Raw genomic sequence first — 27,681 nt, 5'->3', positions numbered from 1 at the left:
TGTATGTAAGTAGTAAATCGGAGGTTAAATATGTTCATTTAAATTTTTTATCAATAACAAGTATTTAAGGTCGTTTGTAGATTTTCACTAGTATCTATTCTATCATTTCCTCTAAATTTTTTGAAAGGGCCATTATATTTTTAACCCAAAATTACTTTCATGAATTTGATCAACAACGTCCTGCCATTAAACTGACTGTATTATTAATAACGACGGTATGAGGAAAGCATATACTATAATCGTAATAAAAATCCAAATTATAATAGATAACAACAAAAGGCGGCGATGATGATAAATAAAATGATTGAATGGGAGGGCAGTAAAGAAGAATGTCTGTGACCTCCAACTTGCGTCTCTCTCTCTCTCTCTCTCTCTCTCTCTCTCTAAGGGGAGAAAGAATGACGGTAAGTGAAGAAATGTGGTTGATTAGTCACGTAGGGACGGAGGAAAGTGGAGCTGGGAAGTCTCTGGAGAGAGGAGAGAGAGAGAGAGAGAGAGAGAGAGAGAGAGAGGGTGGGGTGGGGGTATGTGTATCGGCAAGAACGTGGACAAGAGCCATGCGTTTTGGGGTTGACGATTACTCGTCCGAAGGTAGTCGGCGTACCTGTTTGTCATCATAAATGAGATATTTGATTTTTAGTCTGGAAAAGGGTTCAATCGAAGGAAACTCACCCTCTGTATATTTCATTTTACTTCAAGTAAACATAGGCGTTATGACGTATGTCCTGAAATGGTTCATTATTGCTACCAGAAAGTGTAGTGGTAATCAGATTTAATATTAGAATTAAGAACTCATTTGTATTTCTTGATGATTTCTATTTATTTTTATATAAAAATTGTCTTGTGTTTACATATCAGTGTAGAAAAATTTTTTAAAGGCCGTTCATGAGCAGCAAAGGGAGGGGACAGAGCAATGTTACTTATGATAAGCGTCCAGCATCTCTCTCCTCAATGCTAGGAACAAGGGAGGCCAGATAGCGGCTGATGATGACTCAGCAGATAGACCTACACGGCGTAAATCCATACTAGTAAGGACGGTGAGGTTGATCATGTTACTGGGAACTATAGTGGTTGGTTGAAGAGGTCTTGAACTCCCGACCCACGGATTGCGTGTCTAGGTAGTTTTAAATAATTTTTGGCATGGTGCATTATATATAAACTGATTTGTAATTTCGTTGTAGAATTACTTTAGATAATAGCTGTTGGCAATGAAGAAATTGGAATAAAATATCCATAATTCTATTTTTTTTCCTTAAGCGTTTTTGGGTTTTATAAGGAGAGCTGTAAGCAGTGTTGAACGTGTTACTTTGAAATAATTAACGCCACTGACACATCAATATTCAAATAATATATAATAACAGCTTATCAAAGACAAGGAAGATGTCTCTTATGATAAAACCCTCAATGTATCTATACAGGAAGTACAGCATAAAGATAGTGAGAACATTCCGATTGAGAAAGGAGCTAGATAGGAGACCACATCTCTACTAAATTATTCAACATGCTTAGAATATGTTTTTAAAAATTTTCATTGATAAAATATATGAATCAACTTACCTTAACAACTTAGTATTAACAGATAACATAGTTGTGTTTAGTGAATCAAGGGATGATTCGGCTTAAGGATTTGAATAGTGAAAACAAGATGTAAGACTGAAAATGGATATGAGTAAACCTAAGATTAAGTTCAATGAAAATGGAGATAAGGTTTATGGATAATCCACTAGAGTTTTTTAATGAATATACGTATTTATGACAGACAGTAAGCGTTTTCCAGGGATATGAGACCCAAATTAAAAGAAGGATAAGCATGGGATGGAGAGCTTTTGGTAAATACGATGAGATTATGAAAAGTAAAATGCCAATTTCTCAAAAAGAAAAGTATTCAATTAGATGGTTCAACCAATGCTAACTTATGCATCAGAAACTTGGAGCCTTACTAAACGCTTTAAACGTAAGCTAGTTACAACTCAGATCTATGGAAAGAATTGCGTTAACACTAAGAAACAGAAAGAAAGCAACATGGATACGAGAGCAAAGCAAAGTAAAGGATATTTTAACAACATGTAAGGAAAAGAAATGGACATGGGTAGGACAAACAATGAAAATTACAGATTAAACTTGGACATTAAGAATAACAAAATGGGTTCCTAGAGATTGCAAAAGAAGCAGGGTAAGGAAAATAAGAAGATGGATTGACGAACTAAGAAAATTTTGTGCGTATAAAATTGCATAGAAAGACCATAAACAAATGAGAGTAGAAGGACATGTCTGAGCCTTTGTTCTGCAGTGGACTAGTAATGGCTTGATATATATATATATATATATATACATTTATTATTTCCTGTAACGCTGAGTTCTTCCCGTCCTCTGAAGGGGGGGGGGGAGGCTTAGAGAGTTGTCATACCCTAGTGAGAGGAGGGGGGAGACGTTGCATGTGTGTGTTTGTTAATATTTAGCAGTCATTTTTGACGGCTCGTGTACACTAGTGTATGTATATGTGCGTGTGTGTGTGTATGTATGTATGTATATACGTATGAACGTATGAAAACTAATTTTAAGTAATGAAGACTATTGGGTTACGTAGCGACTAATTAGTCTTTATTTTGAATGCAATTTGTGTGAATACGAGCGACGAGCAATTAAATTACTTTTTGGTTTGGAAGACGTAATGAATTGGATAACTTTTAAACCCTGAGATGACTTGGCACGAGAACGAGTTATAGATTTGAGTAGGAAAGGAAGGTGAATAAATTGAAAAAAAAAAAAAAATCTTTGAACATGATCAGGAGATAGAGCCTTCAGTCACTTGCCAAGTTGGTATTTGTTGAGCCTCGGGAGGACGATGTAAATGCTTAATGATTAGTTTTCGGGAGAAGAAGTTAACGCGCATTGAGGAAGTTTGAGAAATATGCTACGATGCATTCAATAGAGGGTTGGTGTTGCTGTTACTGAGATTATCTTGTTTGATCATTGATGTTGAAGACGTCTTAATTCGAGTATTTACATCTATAATCCATTTCTTTTTAGCGAGGCATATTTGCACCGACTCGCAGCGGTGCCCTTTAAGCTAGAAAAGTTTCCTGATCGCTGATTGGTTGGACAAGATAATTCTAACCAATCAGCGATCAGGAAACTTTTCGAGCTAAAAGCGCACCGTCGCGAGTCGGTGCAAATCTGCCTCGCCTAAAAGAAATGGGACTTATAGAAAGGAATTGCCTTTCCCCATGTAATGACACACTTGAGGGTTCACTCGTGTAAGATTGTACAGTATGATACTAGCAAGGAAATAAGTAGAACTCAATATTCTACAATTTAAACAGATGAGTTTGGTTTAATAGAATTGGTTGCCTAGTTGCCCCCCCCCCAAAAAAAAAAAAAAAAAAAAAAACAACAGGAACTATATTTCTTGTAGCTTCTGTCCAAAGAGTTTTAACATTATGACGGAAGTGAAATTATTTCACGCTGCTAATACAGCTTATGGATGGGATGAAAGCGTCTGTTCAACAGGAACGTGTCCCTCCAAGGAATAATATGTATCAAGTCGAGCGGGAGGAGCTGATCCTAGGGAAACAAAAAAAAAAAAAAAAAAAAAAAAAAGTTAACACCCATCTTCCTTGAGTCAGACGCTGCCAGTCTTCTGATATGATTCCTCTGAATTATCCTGGTATTTAATCTTCTATAAACTGATAGATGCAAATTTAGGGAAAGTTTTGGATTGACCAATATAACTATGAAGTCTAAATAAGCATTAGACTTAGAGGAAGAAAACCTAATTCGGGAAGAATTGTGCATTACCAATCCGAGTAGATATCAACGTAACTATTTTCTAAAAACGTGATGCGAGAATTGAGACATTTAATGTTTATTAACATAAAAAGGTCACAGGAAATACAATTACGAGATATTGAGTCAAGTTTATTGTGTCATTGTTAAGGGAGTACTTTATCAGCCCCTATATTTCATCTGAAATGTAGTTTAATTGTATACTGTATAAATTGTACGTTTGCAATATGCGAAGCTTTTTAAATACATGTATCAAAAAATAAGATTCTTGTTATTAACATTAGATCCTGGTTAGGAATTAAGGTCACACTAAAAAGAAATCTCCACTTGATATTTTAAATGGAGCACTTTCTAGTTTATTTAGAAGGGTTTATAGTTATAGTTTATAGTATATTTACAGTATAAAACTTTATACTGTAAATATCGAAATTTACGCTACTACATAATCTTTAAAATCAATAGTATGACGATGGAGGAGAAAAGAAATCAGGATAAATAAAAGTTACCGAATAGCTCAAAATAAGAAATGTGTTGTATCCTTGACCAGACACGCCCAACCAATACGCGATACGCAGTAGGACATCGTAGCAAGTAGCTTATAAACGTCCTTCGTTCTTCAGAGTACTACTCTTATCTCTCTCTCTCTCTCTCTCTCTCTCTCTCTCTCTCTCTATAATATATATATATATATATATGCATTTCCTCGTGATGTTGCTGGAATGTACAATGTTATATTTCTTATGATTATGTTTAGAGTAAGTGTCGCCTTTGGTGGAGGGTTGGAACTTTATTGTAAGTGTAGAAAAACTATCGGAATTAGAACCAATTATTGCGAATTAAGATGTTTTTTATTGTAAACTACAATGCTAATTGGAAACAAGTGAAATATATGTGTCAATGAGAAGTTTTTGAATACCACGCAATGAATGAGAATTCACAGCAAGAACCTAATTAGGAAGCTCATTTTTGTATAGATGAGATAATTTTTTTTTCATTAGATCATCAGTTAGATTGAACATGAACTTGAAAATTTACGCTAAATCTTTGTTTTTGTCCATAAATGCTTGTGAAATAGGCCTATATTTCACAGAGTAAATATGGATTCGATTCCACTCATCACTTGACTGGAAAAAAAAATATTTTGTTGAATGAAATTGGATATCGAATACGTAAAAAAATGTTAACTACTATTTTCGATATTGTATGAGTTTGCTTACTGCCTATCAGATCTGAGTGCAATAAAAATTGTAATATCTATAATTCTATCATAGTAGGAAAACATGCATATGTGATGTGCACGACTCAAAAAAAAAAAAAAATACTCTGACGGTTGATACTGATAGCCCTCATGATTGGGCCTACTTGGGCAGTCCTTGGCTGTATCTTCACCAATAATAGTAATGGTAAAACTAAGAGATGGTTCCTCTTTTTATTATTTTCCATTTGATTTTCGTAACCATCATCGTCGTTTGCGTTTTAAGAATAGATTTTTTATTTGAAAATATTCATTTAAATGTTAACTGACTTCATTCCAACCTTTTTGATGTACCATCAAAATCAATTGTTATCTTCTTGAATAGACATAGCATTAGATTAATTTACCAATGTTTTTTTTTTTTTTTTTTTTTTTTTTATATATATATATATATATATAACTTCCCCTTGTGCTTTAACCTGCTCAGTAACCTAGGTCTATACTGTGGTTTTTTATATTGTCACCTGATCGTTTGCTTGATGGTGCATACATCACTTGAAGGAACGCTCCAGACCGTGCCATTTTAAATAGTGATTTAACTATGGAAATCTAACGACGTAAATCTTTTTGGTGCTTGAAATTTTCCCCTTGATAATGACACCCTGAAACGCTTTTTCTTCAATAAAAAGAGACCGTTGCTGGTGTGATGGAATGTCCCAGAATCTGTTCAGAAGAGGTTTTGAGACCAACCAGCAAGTTGTAACGAAGAGACACTTCAATTTCCTCCTCCTCCCCCTCCTCCTCCTCCTCCCCCTCCTCCTTCCTCCTCCTCCTCCTCCTCCTCCTCCTCCCGTCAAATCCAGTGACGATGAGGAAGTGTCGTGGTGTCCTACCTTAGGAGGCAACGGAACATGTAAAATCCAATTTAATGGGATAGGTCTTGCTATTTCCCTTTGGCTGAGATACTGGAATTACAGAAAAAAAATCCAACATAAGGAATTTGAAGAAGGAATAATGGATATATCTACCAGTCTGGTTAAATGGTGGTTTTGGGGGGGTTACTTGTTGATGTTTGTGGTGCGTGTGGTTTATAGAGAGAGAGAGAGAGAGAGAGAGAGAGAGAGAGAGAGAGAGAGAGAGAGAGTTTGGGTTATAGTCTTTTCTATAATTTATGAATTATGTATGGCACATTAATCGTGTTGTTTATTGTTTCAGCAATGATAAAAAATAAATTACTTGCGACCTCACTAGGAAAAGTATGTAGGGGTCAGGCGAGGTCATGGGTGTACGGTACACTGAGAAGTAACGGTTGAACTTATCTCGGGAGTGAGGCTATTTAGTATTTAGTGAGAGTGAATTTGATAATTGTGTAGTTAACATGGGGTGTACATATACTTAAAAAAAGTAATTCAATTCTATGTGTGTAGGATTTCAGTTCACTTTTCACACTGCTTACTATACACATACATAACCACACACACACACAATATATATATATATATATATATATACTGTAAGCATGCGTGTGTACAGTATATTATATTATATATGTAATATATATTATGTGTGTTGGTTTTAAATATAGTGAAACGTCTGTATACTTAGCGTGTGCGTGTATGTCTAAATACTTTAGCATTAACATATAAAGTACTTAGTTTGAGAGAGAGAGAGAGAGAGGAGAGAGAGAGAGAGAGAGAGAGACTGGGTTCTGTCACGTAGCTCGGTAAGGGATTTTGAGTGCGCGCGCGAGAAGGGAGAGAGAGAGAGAGGAGGCTGGGTAGAAGGTTGGACAACCCTAAATGTGGCCTCTTTTTAGTGGGCATGATGGTAGTAAGCCAAATAGTTGAAACTACTCCTTGGCAGTCTACCCATTTTGCACATTGAAAGCTTGCATGGCTTTTCTTATCTCAATACCATTTATATTTGTCAATAACAGTAGATGCCCTGCCTTGAATAAATAGTGCATCTCAAATGAGCCTCTGTCGCCTGTTTTCCTGCTATGATGACAAGGCATCTGTGGCTTAGTGTCTGATCCTGTTCCAATAAATGGCTTGTTAGGGCCATTACCAGTAAATGTCCTGTTGTACCGACGTCATTATATTTCATCAATAAATCTTGGTAAATATCATTTTAATCTGATAGTGTTGCCTGCACATGTGATACATTTAGACGAACGTATACTACAAGTCCCTCGGTCATAACCTGTTCATTTTATCCCTTAAAGAGCTGTGTTGTTACCCCCTAGTGATTAATGCGTTTACCCTGGGTGGGTCTGATCTAAAAAAGAAAGGAGTGAATGGCATTGAATTTACGATGGCCGAAGTAAGTGCTCTAATATAATTTCTTTATTATACCTTATGTTTAATTGTTCCTGATAGAATAAGTTATGAACATTGGTAACTACTTGAACGCTCCTTTGAATTGCTTTCATATCTGTACGAGAGAGAGAGAGAGAGAGAGAGAGAGAGAGAGAGAGAACACCTTTACAAAAAGGTATTATTTTAGAACTGTGAACACCTATGAAGTAGCATTTGGTAGATCTGTTTTGGGTACGCTCTCTCCAAGTAGTTAACAGGCATCGATTATAAATATTTTTGTGATCTGGCGAGCAAATAAAGATAGACAAGGTATTTATACACTTCCAACTTCCCATTTTATAAAGTAGTCTGTTGGGCAATTTGTTATTTTACGTATGAGGTCCAGAGATGTAGTTTTACTTCAAATAACTGCTCTGGACTTCATCGTGAGAAAGGAATTTCTCTTTCTGCGCTTTCATTTGGTTGAATTAGGCCACTTGCTTCTTAGCATCCTCTCCCTTTGCCTCTGTGAGCAACCATAGATGCCTCTTACCTCCCATACTGTATTAGACGGAGTTTCCTTTCATAAGCAGCCTCCCTTTCTTCCTCCCCTGCGGTGTTGCCGTCTTTTCCTCTCCTTTTCGTGTGAAGGTTGGATTTCAAGGTTAAATACTAATTGGTTTTGATTCGTAATATTACTACTAACAAACATATCGTTATATTATTATTATTATTATTATTATTATTATTATTATTATTATTATTATTATTATTATTATCAAAGCTACAACCCTAGTTGGAAAAGTACTACGAAACAAGCCAAGGGGCTTAAAGAAAGCATATCACCACGGAAAAGAAATAGTCATATAACAAAAAGGCTTTATATGAGAAATATTGAAAAAAGAAATTATATAAGATCTATGAAGATCAACAACACTCTTGAAATAGTTGTCACATAAACTATGAAACAAGGCTTATATGAACTTGTTCAACAGAAAAGCATTTGCAGATTCAACCACCAAGATCAGGAGATCCTCTCCACATTCTTGTCGGTTTTTTTTTTTTTTGTGCAATTAAAGAATCAAAAGATCGACAATATGTGTGTGTGTGTGTGTGTGTGTGTGTGTGTACATAAAATATTTTGACATCTTCGATAGAATTTCATCAAATGCGATAGACGTTCAAAGTATGTCAGTAGCTTTGAACAATTGTTCGGGAAATTCAAGGTTCTTAGTTGCCCTGCCCTGTGATTACGAGGGTATTTTTGTCATATTTTTTTTTTCCCCGAGCAAAGCCACGATGTCGTGTTCGAGTTTATTTTTCGTTTATGTTTCGTTGAAAACCATAATTATTCATACGTGGTTTCTGGAAATTTTGTTCCTTGTTACCGAGTTATGGAATATTCATTGTCAAGTAGTTGAATGGTTTAACCTTTGGAACTTCGAACACGATGCAAATACATTTCTATAGTGTAGCATTGTATAATTCTCGTATCATAGGTTAATATTTTGTTTTCTTTGTTTTTTATGTTTTTTTTTTTTTTTGCAATAGGCTATAATAATAATAATAATAATAATAATAATAATAATAATAATAATAATAATAATATACAAATTATAGGGAATATAGGCAACTTTATAGCTTTTAAACCCAAGGAAAAAAATCCATGTTTTATCGAAGGCCATATGGTTTTGATAACAAATTGTCAGTCCTGACTTAATACATTTTCAAAGTGGATCATCTCGAGATGATCAACCAGTAAATATATCTGGAAAGTTTCATCAAGAATCGTTAACCTGTTATCCTGGTGTTGAGATACCTTATACACATCGACATGGTTGACAGTTTCAACTTCTTTTCAACAGGAAATTTTTAGAGTTAATTCAAACACTCTCTCTCTCTCTCTCTCTCCTCCCCTCTCTCTCTCTCTCTCTCTCAAGGAAATAGTAAGTTTCCCTTCATTGTTACTGATTTTACAGCACTTCACTATTTTTCTCTCTTTTAATATCTATTTTCTGTAATCCACTCACACAAGTTAATGGTACCATGAAACTGCTCCAAGTCCAGCATGACCATGAAAGGCATTTCCCTTCTACAATCCGCAAAGAATAAAGTTTAGTGTCAAATCTTGCCATCACATCTTCTAAATTTTGCAGCCATCCATCCCATTCAGGACCACAAGAATCCTTTACATGTAGTTAGCTCTGTTCTTCCCTCGCATATACCAAACGAAACGACCTGGCCATTTCCGGGGTATCCCCTGGTAAATTATTCCTGATGTTTGTCACTGGTCAATTGGGTTACTTCTGTGATCCTACGATGTATCTGAGACGTCAGAGATTTCAGTCACCAGTTCAAGTAATGTTCAACATAACGCACAAGTTATTTGTAGGGAAACGTTTTGAATTCTCTCTCTCTCTCTCTCTCTCTCTCGTGGTGGAAAATCCCTTAGAAAAACCTCTCTCTCTCTCTCTCTCTCTCTCTCTCTCTCGTGGTGGAAAATCCCTTAGAAAAACTCTCTCTCTCTCTCTCTCTCTCTCTCTCTCTCGTGGTGGAAAATCCCTTAGAAACTCTCTCTCTCTCTCTCTCTCTCTCGTGGTGGAAAATCCCTTAGAAAAACTCTCTCTCTCTCTCTCTCTCTCTCTCTCTCTCTCTTGTGGTGGAAAATCCCTTAGAAACTCTCTCTCTCTCTCTCTCTCTCTCTCTCGTGGTGGAAAATCCCTTAGAAAAACTCTCTCTCTCTCTCTCTCTCTCGTGGTGGAAAATCTCTTAGAAAAACTCTCTCTCTCTCTCTCTCTCTCTCTCTCTCTCGTGGTGGAAAATCTCTTAGAAAAACTCACTCTCTCTCTCTCTCCTCGTGGTGGAAAATCTCTTAGAAACTCTCTCTCTCTCTCTCTCTCTCTCTCTCTCGTGGTGGAAAATCTCTTAGAAAAACTCTCTCTCTCTCTCTCTCTCTCTCTCGTGGTGGAAAATCTCTTAGAAAAACTCACTCTCTCTCTCTCTTCTCGTGGTGGAAAATCTCTTAGAAACTCTCTCTCTCTCTCTCTCTCTCTCTCTCGTGGTGGAAAATCTCTTAGAAACTCTCTCTCTCTCTCTCTCTCTCTCTCTCTCGTGGTGGAAAATCTCTTAGAAAAACTCTCTCTCTCTCTCTCTCTCTCTCTCTCTCGTGGTGGAAAATCTCTTAGAAAAACTCACTCTCTCTCTCTCTCTCGTGGTGGAAAATCTCTTAGAAACTCTCTCTCTCTCTCTCTCTCTCTCTCTCTCTCTCTCTCGTGGTGGAAAATCCCTTAGAAAAACTTGTACGAGTAATACCTGTCCTGCCACACGTCCCTCGATTGGTGGTTGGGACTCCCCGTGACGAACTTCGTTACATATTCAAGTTTCATTTCGTAGAACAAAAAAAAAATGTAACAGTGTGACGAATTCCTCTGGCACGGTGACCAGCTACATGATTCACCCCATACAATGACGATGTGAGAATGAATTGGAAAGAAAATAAGGATACACATACCCACTTTTTTTACGTCTGTTCTTAAGACTGGGAGAGGGATAAAATGTCGAAATCATTATGTTGTCAGTGTTACTTTCTTAAAGACAACGTAAAGTCATGTCGGTCATGTGATAGATTAGGGATTTGCATTCACATAGAGAGAGAGAGGAGAGAGAGAGAGAGAGAGAGAGAGAGGCATTGTTAGAATGTGAATGATGTTATTATTCCTTTTTAGAGATGAGTGACGTCACACCGGTCAGGAGACGGTTTAGGTGTGGCTGAGAGAGAAAAAGGGGTGCGGGAATAGTATAATGCAGTGGTTTTTTTCTTTGTAATATGGGTTTCGGTACCTATTATTCAGTATATCTTTTTCTAGGGCTGGAATGTGTTTCTTCGTCCTCTCTTCTTTTATTTGTATGTTACACTCGTACACGAATTTTATGTGCAATGGAGCATGCATGGTATATGTATCATATCTAAGAGTGAAGTAAAGAAGGAATCTTTTAGGAAAAAATAAAAATTTAACGAGCTAGTAATTTTCCTTTAATTGTCAATATGATTGTGTATCCTTTTACCTTGGTGTCACACCAATAACATTAAATCTTTATTGTCCTTATAAAATTTTCTCAACTTGATGTTTCATATTTGTTCATTAGTTTTGAGTTCTTCTCAAAGCGTTCAAGGTAAGTTTCTTAAAAAATAACCTGACAGGGAGGAGACGAAGAAGATGTTTTTTGCCACAGAACCAGATTCCTAGGATGTATTATCTCTCGCATTAGTAGCTGGTAATAACCTGCGTCACTTATAATTACATAATGGCATGCCATCGGTAACTCCGTTTGTCAAGAGATTGCATCCTTAGTGTTGTTTGTGATAGGGTCCATTTGGATGCTGTGCAAGTTACTGCTTACAGATTTATCGCTGTTTTATGCCGAACATGTTTTTGGCAACGTGAAAGCTTCCGAATGGTTAAAAGAACAGAAAGATCAGGAATTTCGAAAGTCAATACAACGTTATTTTGTTTAATGTTATGAATAGGCATATTTTTAGGTCAAGGATTCATTTGCGTGATATAGAAAGTTAATTTCATGTAAGTAATGGTAGTTTTATTCTATTTATTAGAATTCTTTAAATTTAACCTGCATCTGTATTAGTATGTATTGGTTGTTTCTTTGATTATCATCCTATGGTTTTTTTTTTATCTTCATCCGTATGTTTAGAATTATCGCTCATTGTTTTCCCCCTTACGTCCTTTAAGCCATCTTATATTATTAATGTCACCCTAAATTATAAAGCCATTGTTTCCAAATACCATTTCAGGAAAAAATCTCACATTATTATAAGTGGACGTGAGAAATTATCACAAAAAATATTGTAAATGATTTTGTTGTTACGGGGTATTTCCCCAATTAAGGAAAATGCAGCATTCTTACCCGAGGTCCACGGTTTGCTTTTAATTTAGATTGATTCAAAAATTTTGATATTATGAAGTTATTGATAATTAAAGAATGGTTACTTGAATCGACATATTTGTATTGATTGTCTCATTAAGTTAAAAGAAACTCTTTTACTACTCATTGTCGTGCTTGCTAGGGCGATGTCACTGTCCCTTACCTCTGCCCATTCATGAACGACCTTCAAAACCTTTATATGTATCCATCTGTAAGTATAAAATGGCCTGCTCTCGTGTTCTCAGCTCATGTTCGTCCGCACGGGAGCTATGTCCATCTTGCATGTAAAAGGACAAACAGGTTTTTCCTCTGAAGAATGACAGTAATAAACTACTTGCAGCGTTGCGTAAGAGGTGTGAGCAAACCTATGGATTTGTGAATGCCTGCAATTTATTCGTGCAATATACTGCTGTAGAGATTGCAGTTCTTGTTCTTTGGTTTTAATATGCGATGAGGTTTCTAGTCATACTGATGTGTAAGGGGACTAAAGGGTGGGGTATTTAGTCATTGAAGCCGTTAGCTTTCCAATTATTTATCAATTTAATACAACTTTATTTTGCTGAATTGGCCATGCTCCGTTATAGCAAAAAGTGTTTACTTCCGTTGAATATATATATACTATATATGCGTGGTGTGTGTGTGTGTGTGTGTGTGTGAAATGTGTAAGATATGCAATATAGTATTATGAAAGGATTTCAGAGGAACTGCAAAGAGAATGCTTTAGCTCTATACAATATTCTCTTGAACTGCATACCTTAAGGAAGGGAAAAGAAAGTTTTTCCAAGTGAGTTAGCGACACGTGAAAGCATTTTTGTTTGGTCGGGTCTGAGGTATTTTTTATGACGGCAAACACTGCCTGAGCCCGGGGAAGCGTAACATTCTGGGCTAAATGCTTTGGCTCTCGGGTTTGGAAGAATAATTCTTACCGTGGTTGAAGCTACCACCAGGCCCCCCATTTCTCTCTCTCTCTCTCTCTCTCTCTCTCTCTCTATATATATATATATTTATGTATGTATATACTCTCTCTCTCTCTCTCTCTCTCTCTCTCTATATATATATATATATATATGTGTGTGTGTGTATATATATGTATGTATGTATGTATGTATGTATGTGTGTATGTATATATATATATATATATATATATTCAAAGATAACCGGTTCCTCTAAGAAAGGAATATATTTTATATAGATAAGAAATAAAAAGTTCCTAGCTGCTACATTCTACCATGGATGAACATTTTGTGCCAAACACAAACAGTCGTGTTTAGCAGTTTTGCCTCTAGTTTTAAGAAATCTATAATTTAAAACTGGACAACATTCCTAGGGCAAGGGCAATGGGAATGTATACCAAAACTGAGTACCCTGCTTCTCATAAGTCCCTGCTATTAGTGTGGATATTGTGAAACTCGGGTCATAGTAGTTTGTGGCATGCAAAACAGATTTTATTTGTGTTCGATCTATCGGAATCCAGCCTTGGATGATTTCATCTTCGATTATCCTCTTGCCATTATGGGTAAGATGCATGATGATAGGAAGGCCCCTTTTGTGTTTGTTGGGAATTTCAATGCTCATCGTTGGGAATAGTTAGATTCTGTTTATTCTATTGATCGTCATGGCTCTAAATCAGGCTGTGAGCTAATCATAAGTGAAGCTAGTCGTAGGTCTGGTAACTAACTGCCTGGACTTAGTATACACTGACTCCCCTAGTGTTTTGCAAGAAAAGTTGGTTCTCCAGTTGGGACGTCTGATCATGCTTTGGTTTTGTTATAATTCAGTAGCCTGTTTCTGACGTTTCATGATCGTGTAATATATATATATATATATATATATAATATATATATAATATATATAAAATGTATATATATACATATATATATATATATATATATATGTGTGTGTGTGTGTATGTGTATGTATATATATTTGTGTATGGCATGTATAGACTATGAGAAAGCTTTTGATTCTGTCAAAACTTCAGCAGTAATGATAGCCCTTAAAAAAACAAAGGAGAGAGAGAGAGAGAGAGAGAGAGAGAGAGAGAGAGAGCGAGCAGTTTGTGTGTCAATGCTGTATTGTCGTAAGTGAACGTGTCTAGTCAGTAGTATGACCGATTAATGTTTGAATGTGTTTTTTATTACTTCACCATATTCCAAGGGACTTTGAACACTCATTCAATTAATTTTATCCTGACTGCTGTCACGTGGAATTATCTGAATTCTGGCAAATATTTTAAATCGTTATCGTATGACAGAAGTAATCATGAGAAAGATTCCTATCACTTCAGTGATAATCGTCAAATTAATAAGCTGTCAATTTTGAAAGGTTCATTTTCGTACTCAAGTGCCACAGACACTTTTCGACGATCGGTGATATGGGAGAAGGACCAGTGAGTCATTTGATGTCTCTCGGTCGTGTTTCACTTTACCATTATTCTCTGTTGAGGTAGAATATTCAGTCCCCCGTCAGTGACAACTCATCTGAGAATGCATGAGTGGGTATTTGAGCTTATATTTTTTTGTTTTTTCTTGCTGTGGAAGATGACAGTACTGGAGGAAAATTTGCTGTTGTAAAGTGGTGTAGCTGTCTAAACTATGAAATGCTTTATATTTAGAGAGAGAGAGAGAGAGAGAGAGAGAGAGAGAGAGAGAGAGAGAGAGAGAAGTTTTATTTTGGTTGGGAATGTTTTTTTTTTTCAGGAAAAAATTGTTTTGCATAGTAGAGTATCCAAGTCCCCGTGCGTGTTATGTATTTATCTCCGACCGTGCCTTCTTCAGTAGTTGTAGTATGCTACGTGACTGAAAGCGGTTGTGTGTGATTTTTGAAGCTTAGGGAGGCTCCAGGCATTACCGTCAAGAAACTGGCGAATCGAAGGAAGGAAGCGAAGTGGCCTGTTACAAATGGTATGGGGTGGAGGTTCTCTCCGAGGCAACTACCGTTGTTCGAATTCCTCTTTCCAGGGTCTGAGTTGATTTTATATTATTGCCCAAGGGAGTTGAATAGGGGACATAGCGTTTAGTTCGTTCTTACCTTTACTACACATATCTGTGACAAGGTCCAGATAAGCAACATGGAGTCTTGTAGGAATCATGATACAAAATACAAAGGAAATTTGAGAATCACCCGGGCTACATTATACGCAAGTAAATTTTTGGTTATGGATGTTAGCTTTAACGATATCACCTGATCATTTTTAAGTCTTAATTTTTTTCGTGTTTGAGAACAGTCTTTATTGCTTGGGAAAAGAAATGCCCATGCCATTGATTGACAGGCCATATACCATGCCAGCGGCTTATTTTGAATAGGTCATATTTTGAATTGATGTCTTCCCTAACATGAAACTTGTTTCGTGGCTGTTCAATGTATCCTTTATTCTAATCTCGTAGTAGATCTTAATAATACTCGGATTCCTTAATATATTTTTGAAGGCTAACAGTGTAAGTGATGTATCAAGCATTAATATTCACATACATTATAACATTTCTGGAGATTTCTCTTCGCCTGAACGTGATTTGAGGAAATAACAGTAATAAAAGAATCAAACGTAGTCGACCAAATGGGTAGGAATACGAGTCATTATCTAATGTCATTAAATCTAATGAAGAGTTCAAGTTCAGGTTTCTCGGAAGGTCGAATAGAATGCATCGCTTCAAGGAAAAGACGCCAGTTATTTCAATCGTCTCACGTATGCTCAGGAAGAACTCTCCTCTGATTAAGGGGTGCAATTTATTGAATTTTTTCCTTGGAACCTTAAGCTTTAGCATTAGTAAAGTCATATTAACTGATAACTTATTAAGGTTTCTTTCGTGCACTTCTTTTGCATGTTTAAAGAGCAGACCGTAATTTCCATATTTATGTAATATAACCTTTTGCTTTCTAAAGCTAGATCCATATCTTCCTTTATATTAGACTATTAGAATTTTGCTGTCATGGGTTTGAACATGCCCACACACACACATATATATGTATATATATATATATATATATATATATATATATATATATATATATATATATATATACACACATACCGTTGATGTATACTTTAGCTGAAGTATGTAAATATATTAGAGCACATTACTTTTTTTATGTATTGGCTCATAAATTTACTTGAATGAGAATAGTGAATTTTGCTCTTGTTTCCTGTTTTCATATGTTTATGTTTCGTATTTTATCGTTTCAGGTATGACGGCTTTTCGATGAATTATGTTTCGTCCATGTGAGTATTCTCTAATCATTTAAGTCTTCTGGAAGCTTTTTAAATGTTATAGAAGCTTACTGAGCAAAGACCTGACAGTGATTTTAGTCTTTTAGAAGCGTTTTGCTTGTTATAGATGCAGTCTGAGCAAAGATCTGGCTGTAATTTTAGTCTTTTGAAAGCGTTTTAAAGATTACTCAAATAAACCATTAGTTACTTTCAACGCTTTGAGATAATATACAAAGTAATTGTGAAATCGGACAAGATTGTACATTTTCACTAAGTTGATATGAGTTGTCTGTTAAATTCTATTTACAGTGAGAAAAAAATTGTAGGTAATTAGCATCACCGATATTAATTTTCATGTCCTTGAATCGTAACATTGTGAAGAGGGGTAAGAAAATGCATAAGAATAAAATTGACTTTCGAAATGGAGTGAGTCATTGGAATGCATCGAATTAATCTAACTGTATGTGACAACATAAAGATTATAATAATCTTGTTTACTGAATGTGATTTACGTTGAAGGACTTGAATAATGTCTCATGTTTACCAAAAGTTATATGTTGAACCTCCTTACCTGAGTAAATTCAAAAGTTATATGTTGAACCTCCTTACCTGAGTAAATTCAAAAGTTATATGTTGAACCTCCTGACCTGATTGAATCCAAAAGTTAAATGTTGAACCTTCTTACCTGAATGAATCCAAAAGTTATATGTTGAACCTCCTTGCCTGAATGAATCCAAAAGTTAAAAGTTGAACCTTCTTGAATAAATCCAGAAGTTATATGTTGAACCTCCTTACCTGAATGAATCCAAAAGTTCAATGTTGAAACTCCTTACCTGAATGAATGCAAAAGTTATATGTTGAACCTTCTTACCTGAATGAATCCAAAAGTTATATGTTGAACCTCCTTACCTGAATGAATCCAAAAGTTAAATGTTGAACCTTCTTCCCTGAATGAATCCAAAAGTTATATGTTGAACCTCCTTACCTGAGTGAATCCAAAAGTTATATGTTGAACCTCCTGACCTGATTGAATCCAAAAGTCAAATGTTGAACCTTCTTACCTGAATGAATCCAGAAGTTATATGTTGAACCTCCTTACCTGAATGAATCCAAAAGTTCAATGTTGAAACTCCTTACCTGAATGAATCCAAAAGTTAAATGTTGAACCTTCTTACCTGAATGAATCCAAAAGTTAAATGTTGAACCTCCTTACCTGAGTGAACCCAAAAGTTATATGTTGAACCTCCTTACCTGAATGAATCCAAAAGTTACATGTTGAAACTCCTTACCTGAATGAATCCAAAAGTTATATGTTGAACCTCCTTACCTGAATGAATCCAAAAGTTAAATGTTGAACCTTCTTCCCTGAATGAATCCAAAAGTTAAATGTTGAACCTCCTTATCTGAGTGAATCCAAAAGTTATATGTTGAACCTCCTTACCTGAATAATCCAAAAGTTATATGTTGAACCTCCTTACCTGAGTGAATCCAAAAGTTATATGTTGAACCTCCTTACCTGAATGAATCCAAAAGTTACATGTTGAACCTCCTTACCTGAATGAATCCAAAAGTTATATGTTGAACCTTCTTACCTGAATGAATCCAAAAGTTAAATGTTGAACCTTCTTACCTGAATGAATCCAAAAGTTATATGTTGAACCTCCTTACCTGAGTGAACCCAAAAGTTATATGTTGAACCTCCTTACCTGAATGAATCCAAAAGTTACATGTTGAAACTCCTTACCTGAATGAATCCAAAAGTTATATGTTGAACCTCCTTACCTGAATGAATCCAAAAGTTAAATGTTGAACCTTCTTCCCTGAATGAATCCAAAAGTTAAATGTTGAACCTCCTTATCTGAGTGAATCCAAAAGTTATATGTTGAACCTCCTTACCTGAATAATCCAAAAGTTATATGTTGAACCTCCTTACCTGAGTGAATCCAAAAGTTATATGTTGAACCTCCTTACCTGAATGAATCCAAAAGTTACATGTTGAACCTCCTTACCTGAATGAATCCAAAAGTTATATGTTGAACCTTCTTACCTGAATGAATCCAAAAGTTAAATGTTGAACCTTCTTACCTGAATGAATCCAAAAGTTAAATGTTGAACCTCCTTACCTGAGTGAATCCAAAAGTTATATGTTGAACCTCCTTACCTGAATGAATCCAAAAGTTACATGTTGAACCTCCTTACCTGAATGAATCCAAAAGTTATATGTTGAACCTCCTTACCTGAATGCCCAAATGTTTAATGTTGAACCTCCTTACCTGAATGAATCCAAAAGTCACACGTTGAACCTCCTCACCTGAAAGAATGAAGTTGAGGTCAGGTTTAATGGAAGAATTTCCTGTGAAGAACTCTCCTATTACATATTTGTTTAGATTGCAATTAATATGCCAGTTTCCAAGTGTGAAGAAATTTTTCCATATGAGATTGGCTGTAAATTTACGCTTGTAGTACACTTAAAGGTTTAAAGGCCGCTCATGAATAGCAGAGGCAAGGGACAGTGATATTGCCCTATCAAGCAGGACAATATCCTAGAGACTGACCATATATACATATGATCAGCGCCTAAGCCCCCTCTCCACCTAAGCTAGGACGAAGGAGGGCTAGGCAATGGCTTCTGATGACTGACCAGATAGACCTATAGGCTCCCTCAAACCTCTCATCCTTAGCTCACAAGGATAGTGAGATTGGAGCGACCAAAGGAATTAACGAGTTTGAGCGGGACTCGAGCCCCAGTCAGGAACGTTACCACATCAGCCACCATATATATTGTTCGGGGTGTACATGCATATATGTGTAACTTTTCCATATCGTTGCCCCTTTTTGAATGCGAGTAGAGCGTAAACTGGTGAATCAAACCGCAAATTCTGCCTCCGACCAGTACGTCCATCATTTCCTTATGCAGCTAGATTAACTGCTGCATAAAATCCATAACCATTTTTGCCTGCATCTTGCACCAAAGTTGCAGCCCTATAGTCGTGGTCAGATGGAAAAAATATCTGCAATAGATGTTTCTTTTCTTTTTTTTTCGTCCTCCCAATGGTTCCTTACTTACATGCGACATGTTATATATGCGAGGGTCTTTCACTTTGCCGAATAAATGGGTCATTATTTTAGCGTGCCGACTGAGGGCACTTATGCTCAGTGCTTTTAAATTGGCATCATGATGAGGATGGAGATTGCGATTGCCGGGTCCTTTTCTTCTTGAAGTCCATTTGAAGTAATGAATATGTCTGAAAAAAAATAAGAAAATGTCTAGCTATGTCTAGTCTCTTGAATGACCTTCCGAGGTCTTAAAAGGGTTGATTTTATAATGTATCAGACGTCACGTCTGTATTTTGTATCTATACTATGTTTCTTCGTTAGTAGTTTTAATTATGAATAATGGCTATATTTGTTTCATTATTTTCTTAATAGGCAAAATAGTAACATGCTTAATATTGTAGAAATTAGAAAAGTCAAATTATGGGTGCTATGCAAAGTTAAACAGTATATATCTATATCTATATCTATATATATATATATATATATATATATATATATATATATATATATATATATATCCATCTATCTATCTATACATACATGCATACATAAATTACATACATACATACATACATACATACATACATACATACATAAATAAATACATACACACATAAAACCAAGCTACTTTTTACCACCAAGTTTTTTAGCGGTATGGTACCATTTCCAATGAGAATGCGTTCCCTTCTAAATCTTCGTTAATGTCTTCTATGTGATGTAAGATTGGCGTGAGAAAGCAACTTGCCAGAGAATGTTATTGAGAAATTTGTTTACACGAGAACCCCCTGGCTCGCCGTCGTGTGATGTCGCCGATAAGATAAAGACAAAGTAAAAACCATTGAGTAATTTTATGGTGCCGAAGCGAGTAGATAAAAAGAGCCTTTTTGGGAATTCCCTTTTTTTTTTATCAATTGTGTAGCGTTTTGTTGATGAATGTTCGTAGAATTTTTTTGAAACTATTGGTAGAATGGACATCATTTTGATTATTTGTACTATGATGTTTTTCTACTATAATAATAATAATAATAATAATAATAAATAAATAAATAAATAAATAAATAATGTCATCATTGACGGTATCAGTAACATTAATTTCGATAACCGCCATAGATTTAATAAATAACTTCAGACTCTCTGACCGGCGTAACAGGCCAGACTGTATCAACTGATGGGGGAAGACATGCAAGCAGCCTTTCTTATCTGGGGTCCTTCCCTACTCCCCAGTCCTCCTTATCTTTCGTATCATCTAAGGCAACGAACGACCTTGGATTGTCCAAACCTTTTTCGAGCGCTATATAGACCTCCTTCTACCCCCTTTCCCAAACCGCATTCATTTCGATTTTGTGATAAGGTCAAGAGGCGAGACAGAACGCCTTTCGATATACATTAGTTATGTTCATTTTTTGCTTTGAGCGAGTAAGATTAGTCGTGGATATATTTGATAATTTAAAAAAAATTATATATATATATATATATAATATATATATATATATATATATATATATATCTATATATACAGTATGTGTGTGTATATATATATATATATATATATATATATACAGTATGTGTGTATATATATATATATATATACAGTATGTGTATATATATATATATATATATATATATATATATATATATATATATATATATGTATGTGTATGTGAGCGTGTTTGTATGTATGTATATGTACTCTTGTATTATATGCCAGTTTTCCTTTCGATAAAGGCTCAAGAAGATGTTACTTTCTCGTTCTAAACTACATATCGGCGTATGTGGACGATGTCGAGCATTCTAGCCGACTCCCATTCAAGTATCGATTTGACCCACTGTTGCTTAACTTCGCTGATTGGAAGACTATGATGGTCCATTTGCTTTTCCCCATGGAGTGCTTGGTTCCAAAAATTAGGTGTTCGTTCGATCATTGCAAAATTCCTGTAGGATGAGGCTCCCGCCCCCATGTAGTTTTTTATATTCAATTGTCCCACTTGAATAACTAGAGGTATTTGAACGATAAGTTCAACCGACGAAGGCTGTATTTCAACGGAACAAACGTGCTGACTTCATAACTCGATTATCGAGGGCTGTGTTCAAGGTTCGATTTATTGATTGTTGTGAAGGCAAAGGTTAAGGCCAATTTGATCGGATCGACGTCGTGAGGTTTGTGAGCATGCGAGATAAAGTTTTAAATCCTGCAATGTTTTTCTCAGTCATTTCAACTCTTAAGTTACGTAATAATAGAACATTTTACAAAAACTCCAGTAGTATCCTGGGTATAGTCATTAGATATGTAACTCGGAAGTGTATCCTTTAAACACTTGTTTATACATAATCCATAACTCACTTATATGATACTCGCAGACCCGATCGTGTTATAGATAAGTAATTTTGTTTTCTTACTCTTTGTATGTGCAACGATATGCTATCTAATTTGTCCATTGAATTACCTTTCTTTGCAATTTTTTTTTCCTTTTCAAAGGTGTGTCGTCTTTTCTGTTTAAGCTTCCCAGAATATGGTAACATGGTAAGGTATCTTTTTTTCAAGAGAATTGATATATATTGTTTAGATTGTCTGGTTGCTAATGTCTAATTTTACATTGGGTTTACGAGGATTATGCTTGATACACCTATGGGAATTGCTTGGAAAATCCACTGGAATTACATTGCGCGCGTGCATGAGAGAGAGAGAGAGAGAGAGAGAGAGAGAGAGAGAGTTTCTTAAGTTACATCTTTTTGTGCAGAATAAGATGTTAAGGGAATATTTTGGACAAAGGCACTGATAAGTATGACTGATAATGTTATGTAGTTCAACGTGGCAGTTACGAGCGACACTTACCGTCGTATAGGAGCGCAAGTAAAAGGTATAAGCCATGAAAGAATTATCCTCGTCAGGAGACAATAAGGCGACACGTCTTGCTTAAAGATCATTGCCAGAGGCATCTCGGCAGATATTGCAAATGCAGGTTTTGGCATAGAGATTGCCATTCTCAATTCCTTGGCGTTGTGTGGGAATGTGCTGGCATCCGGCTGCAAGGCTATTTTCATTGCTTGTTTTTTTCTCTTTTCTTTTTTTTTCCCTTAATCGAAACGTACATGGCCTGATTGTAGGACGATGACGCAATGTGGGTTTTCATTGGTCGGTGGTTTTGGAAAAAGAGACAAGACAAAGCTGTCATTGGTTAGCAAGAGTAAAGCAGCTAACCATTAGTCGAAAACGTTGGCTCCAGGTTATTGCCAAAAGCTGATTGGCTAACCATGTCCCTTTGCCACTCCCCATCCCCCTTCCTTAGCAGGCACTCGTGGCGCTGTATTTGTTGACGTCATGCCGATTTTTTTTATGGGGGATCTTTGCCGGTAGCTTCCTTATTGTTTAAGCGTGACGTGAGACTGCAGCCTCGAACTTTCTGTAGCACTTTCGACTCTTTCCTTGGAGTGACAGCTCGTATGGCTGGTATCAACCTCCCCACCCCCTCCACCACGTTCATTTAAACAACAGTTATTTTCGTGACCTGTGACAGAATCTTGATTAAGTAGGAATGTAATGGCGAGAGTTTGAAATCAAGTATGCCTCAGTTGTTCTGAGCAACTGATTAAGCTGTTGATTGTTAGTCGATTGCTGTGGGTTACAGCTAAGGTGAAGAAAGAGAGAAAAAGACTAGTTATGAGTATCAACTACTTTTTCAAAACTGTTTATCGTTTAATCGGGAGACCCTCGACCCACCTTTGTGAAAGCTTTAGTAAGACATTTCTCTCTCTCTCTCTCTCTCTCTCTCTCTCTCTCTCTCTCTCTCTCTCTCTCTCTCTCTCTCATGTCAATCTTTTTATGCAATGTATGAAGGTTGATGGTAGCACCATTTCTATCTTAACTATAGTGACAAAAGTTTTCTGGATGATACTTATTGTGGGTTTTTAATTTTGGAAGTGAACTAGAATCTTTCAAGGGTGGGATGCATCTCATGAATGCTAACCTTTTCATCCAAACAAATATTGGAAGGCAAAGTGGGTGTCAAAATTTATTTTCACGTATAATTTTCAACTATACAAGGTCACGAATCTTGTTAAGTGAATAACTTATTGTAAACGTATTTGTGAATACTGGTTTGAGGAATTTTCATATTCAATAATAATAATAATAATAATCATAATAATAAAATAAAAATAGAATAATGATAAAATGATGATAAAATAATAGTAAAATAATAATACAATAAAAATAAAATAATATAAAATAATAAAATAATTATATGATAATAAAATATAACAATAATAGTACAAACTTACTTTCCGACCTAGAGCAGAAATTTGTATTTCCAGCAATACATCTCAAGGGATAGAAATATATATATATATAGATTGATGGTTTCTATATGATTGATGATCACTAATTCTGAGAGTACTGTATATTAAAAATGTATATTAAAAATGTACTCACGTTAGCGCACAAATCTTTCAAAATGAAAGTATCTAACTTATATACGAATTATTATTTACGGTCCTGTCACCGATGCTATTAGTTCAAAGGTTTTTTGTAAGGAGTTGAGATTTTCTTTTGCACCTCAGTTTTCTTGTACGTCCACCTTCTCGAGTGTTCTACATTCTTCAAGAATTTCACTGCGTACGGCGACCGAGTCGTGAAGTTATTTATTTATTTTTTTTTTCTCCCTCACCTTGATCAGTTTGACGGAGACTTAAATACATCCCTTGTATGATCGAGAATATTCCTCATTCAATAAAGATATTCCTATACCTCTAAGAAATATGAAAAACAAAAATTATATTTGAGTTGTAAACTCTCTCAGTTTTGCTGTTTTTCTTAGAAATTAAGAAAAAAATCGTCCTGCTACTTTTCTTCTTATTGTCAAACCTTATCTTAAGACGTATTTCTTTCATAACAAATTAACGTTCCTTCTTGTTAGACGCAGGAATTTTTTTTGAAGACCAAGTAATTTTCTTAGACCGAAACACGCTCTTATTTTATTATATAATAATTCCGTTTTGAACTGAGACTCATTTTGGATAGTATTAAGGCTGTAAAGACAATGCATAACATGTTATTGTAAATATGCGGATATCTTAATTAATGTTTTCATTTTCTCGGGAAATTATTGCATTTATGCAAAAAGATATTCTTACCTACATATAGGTTCCTATCATCCTTCTGATTATATATCAGTTTAGTGAGGTCGGTGTTACTATATGGACGTGAGTTGTGGTATGACAATTAAACAATATCCAATAGATTTAATAGATTTGTGAACAAAGCCCTGAGAATGATTTTGGGAATTAATTGGCAGGACAGGATTAGAAATGAAATTATAAGTGAGATTACTCGAGTGCCATATGTGGATGAGATCATGATGAGGGGTAGATGAAGATGGTTTGAGCATACTCTTCGTACTCCCCAAGAGAGATTAATTCACCAAACGTTCAGCGGGGCTCCACAGGCACTAGAAGAGTTGGGAGACCCAGGCTTACATGGCTTAGGACTATGAAGCTCGAAATAGGAGATGATGAAGGAAGAAGTATTGAATTGAAGGGTCAAGATAGAGATGTCTGGTGAAATCTAACCGAGGCCCTTTGCGTCAATAGGCGTAGGAGGAGATGATGGTGATCATTATCCTTCATAACTTCCTCCGTACATGCAGGTGGTTTCTACCTATTGTAGCGTTTCCTGCAAAGTCTCTTTTATTTGATTTTTTTTCTATTTCAGTGGAATGATAACTCTGCTCTTATTCAATCAACCTTCCTAGGTTCAACATGTCTTCCAAAGTATCCAACACATTATTATGTTATTTTGTAACTGTATAAAAAGAATATAAGGTCGATCTATCTAGGCGACGGTTTGGCACTTTAGGGTTGCCATTCTTATGATAATAATACAGGTTTTATAAAGAATGATTGAAATTGAATTATAATTTTCCCCTTGCTTCATACACATTGGGAGTTATTACTTCCCGAAAAAAAAAAATAGAATACGTTTGATGCGAATAAACTAAGGAGAGGATGTGGTAAGCCATATCCTGTTCTGTCATTTAAATAATATTTACTCAATAATATTGTCTTCGAACTTCGTGCTTATTATAGAACTGTGACCAAAATCAATGATATATATATATATATATATATATATATATATCCAACAACAGCAACAATAAATTCAGCCGTTTCTAGTCCTCTGCAGAACAAAGGCCTTAGACATGTCAATTCATGTCTAGTTTTTGGCCAGTTTTCATCACCACGCTGGGCAGTACAGATTGGTGATGTGGGAGTTTTCTTCTGATTGCGCACTGCAATCCAACCTAGTATGGGGGACCATGACTAGTATAGCTTTGCTGTTCATGGCGATACGCAAACCCTTTCGCCACGTGTATTCTGTATATGTACTGTATACATTTTCCCTTAATTGGTATGACTCCAAAAAAGTAAAGTTTCTCTCTCCACGCCAACTGTTCTTGACTCATACAAGTACTGGTACCCATTTGTGAGTGATATTCTGGGATTGAACATGGCCCAAGAAACCCTTGGCTAATTTTGATTTTAATTCTAAACTGTAAGAGACAGGATTAGGTAGGTCTTTTATTAGCATCATTGTGGAATTTTTAAAGCAATAATACGGAGAGTTGTTGATGGCCACCATAGTGACTATAGGAATATAATAGTTGGTGTTCGCGTTACTATTCATGCTATATAAGCCTGATATGGGGTTTGGCCTAGAAAATAAGCTTGTTCCATATGCAGCTGATGCTAATTTCTTTGCATCACTCTCGTCTCTGGATTGTTGACCTATGATTGCTGAAACCCTTAACAGAGATCAAAGTAAAATTAGTAAATTTGTGCAGGGTGCAAATTGTGGGACATGAAGTTGAACCGTAACAACCTTCAAAGTAAGATTGTAAGTAGGTCAAGGACAGCGGCTCTTTAACATCCAGATTTTTTTTTTTGGGGGGGGGGGAAACCTGCCTAATTGAGAAAGTTTTTAAACGTATTTGGTGATCAGTCTTTCCATTTACCAGATTCCTAATTTCTGATCTAGATATTAATCTCTGGCACCGTCGTTCAGTTAGTTCTTCGTGCATATTGCATATTTTCTTTTTTATAATTCTGTCCATCCTTTGAATTCCGACCTTCGAAGAATTTACCATCCTGTACTTATTATAAGGCTCAATATTATACTGTTGGCTACTGTATTCTATTGTAGAAGTTTTATTCCAGCTGTGACCAGATTTTGGAATAATCTGCCTTACTGGTGGTTGAACTACGGAAGTTGAAACTTTTTGAAAAGGGAACTCTAATACAACATAAGCTTCCAAGGTATTTGTATTTTATTTATCAGATTCAAGGTCTCTCTAAAAAAACACTCGCCATCTGGAATTTAATCTCTGGTGAGCGTTAACCTGACGACTTTCTGGCTGAAAATATCGTAGCATTTGTTCCATTCCAAAGTCGAGGTAAAATGGGGTATTGCCTGTGGACACCCCCCCCCCCCCCGACCTCCATGGCTCCCATGTCGCCCAACCTCCAACATTGCTTGGTGTAACAATGCCGAGATTGCCTCTTTCCTTCAAATCTTTCGCCTATTTGGGTGGTCCAGGTATTTTGCAATGAGTCTGAAAGCAATTTGGATTTTTTTTTTTCACTATACGTGGAAGCAAGTGGATGTACGTCTTTTTTTTTTTTTTTTTTTTTTTAATCGTTAATCATTTTATTTTATCTTATAGTAAGACAACTGCTACAATAATAAACATTAATGTTTGAGTAACAGTTTCTCATAGAAAAAACTATCTTAATTTGCTCTGCGTCACTGGTTGTATAACTTCAGTTTCTAAGCAAAAAATTACTTTATTATGTGATAGTAAACCATCAAGGAGAGAGAGAGAGAGAGAGAGAGAGAGAGAGAGAGAGAGAGAGAGAGAGAGAGAGAGAGAGAATATCCTGCATAACCACTACAGCAACAGCGATAACAATAACATCTATCATGACCAAAACAGGGGAATCAGAGGTTGAGGATTTGTTTATCCCTCGCAACGGGCGAAGGGCACGGCGTGGGAACTCAAGGATACGCGGGTGACAGGGGACGTTGACTCGAACGCCTACGGTGGAATGGGGGGTAATTTTATTTGTGTTTAATACACTGACAAGAAGTAAAACATAATTTTCGTTTTTTATGGATCAGCTCAAACATTTGTTCTTATGGAAGGCGT

The 27,681-nt window shown here is 35.9% G+C and overlaps 1 protein-coding gene across 3 annotated transcripts in view; it reads left to right on the top strand.

The window, feature by feature from the left end:
* LOC137634273 (uncharacterized) overlaps positions 1-27,681 on the top strand; it is a 341,636-nt gene that overhangs the window by 214,547 nt on the left and 99,408 nt on the right. The window contains exon 1 of one of the 3 annotated variants that reach the window (XM_068366571.1): positions 16,409-16,438. The exons of the other annotated variants lie outside the window; for them this stretch is intronic. The gene's annotated coding sequence lies outside the window, so the exon portion shown is untranslated. Of the gene's footprint in view, positions 1-16,408; positions 16,439-27,681 lie in introns of those variants that run through there. 3 annotated transcript variants of the gene reach the window in all.

The sequence above is a fragment of the Palaemon carinicauda genome, chromosome 44 (genome assembly GCF_036898095.1).
Source record: "Palaemon carinicauda isolate YSFRI2023 chromosome 44, ASM3689809v2, whole genome shotgun sequence".
Taxonomy (NCBI): Eukaryota; Metazoa; Arthropoda; class Malacostraca; order Decapoda; family Palaemonidae; genus Palaemon; species Palaemon carinicauda.
The sequence above is the reverse complement of the archived record's forward strand: the minus strand, read 5'-3'. Positions and strand labels throughout refer to the sequence as shown.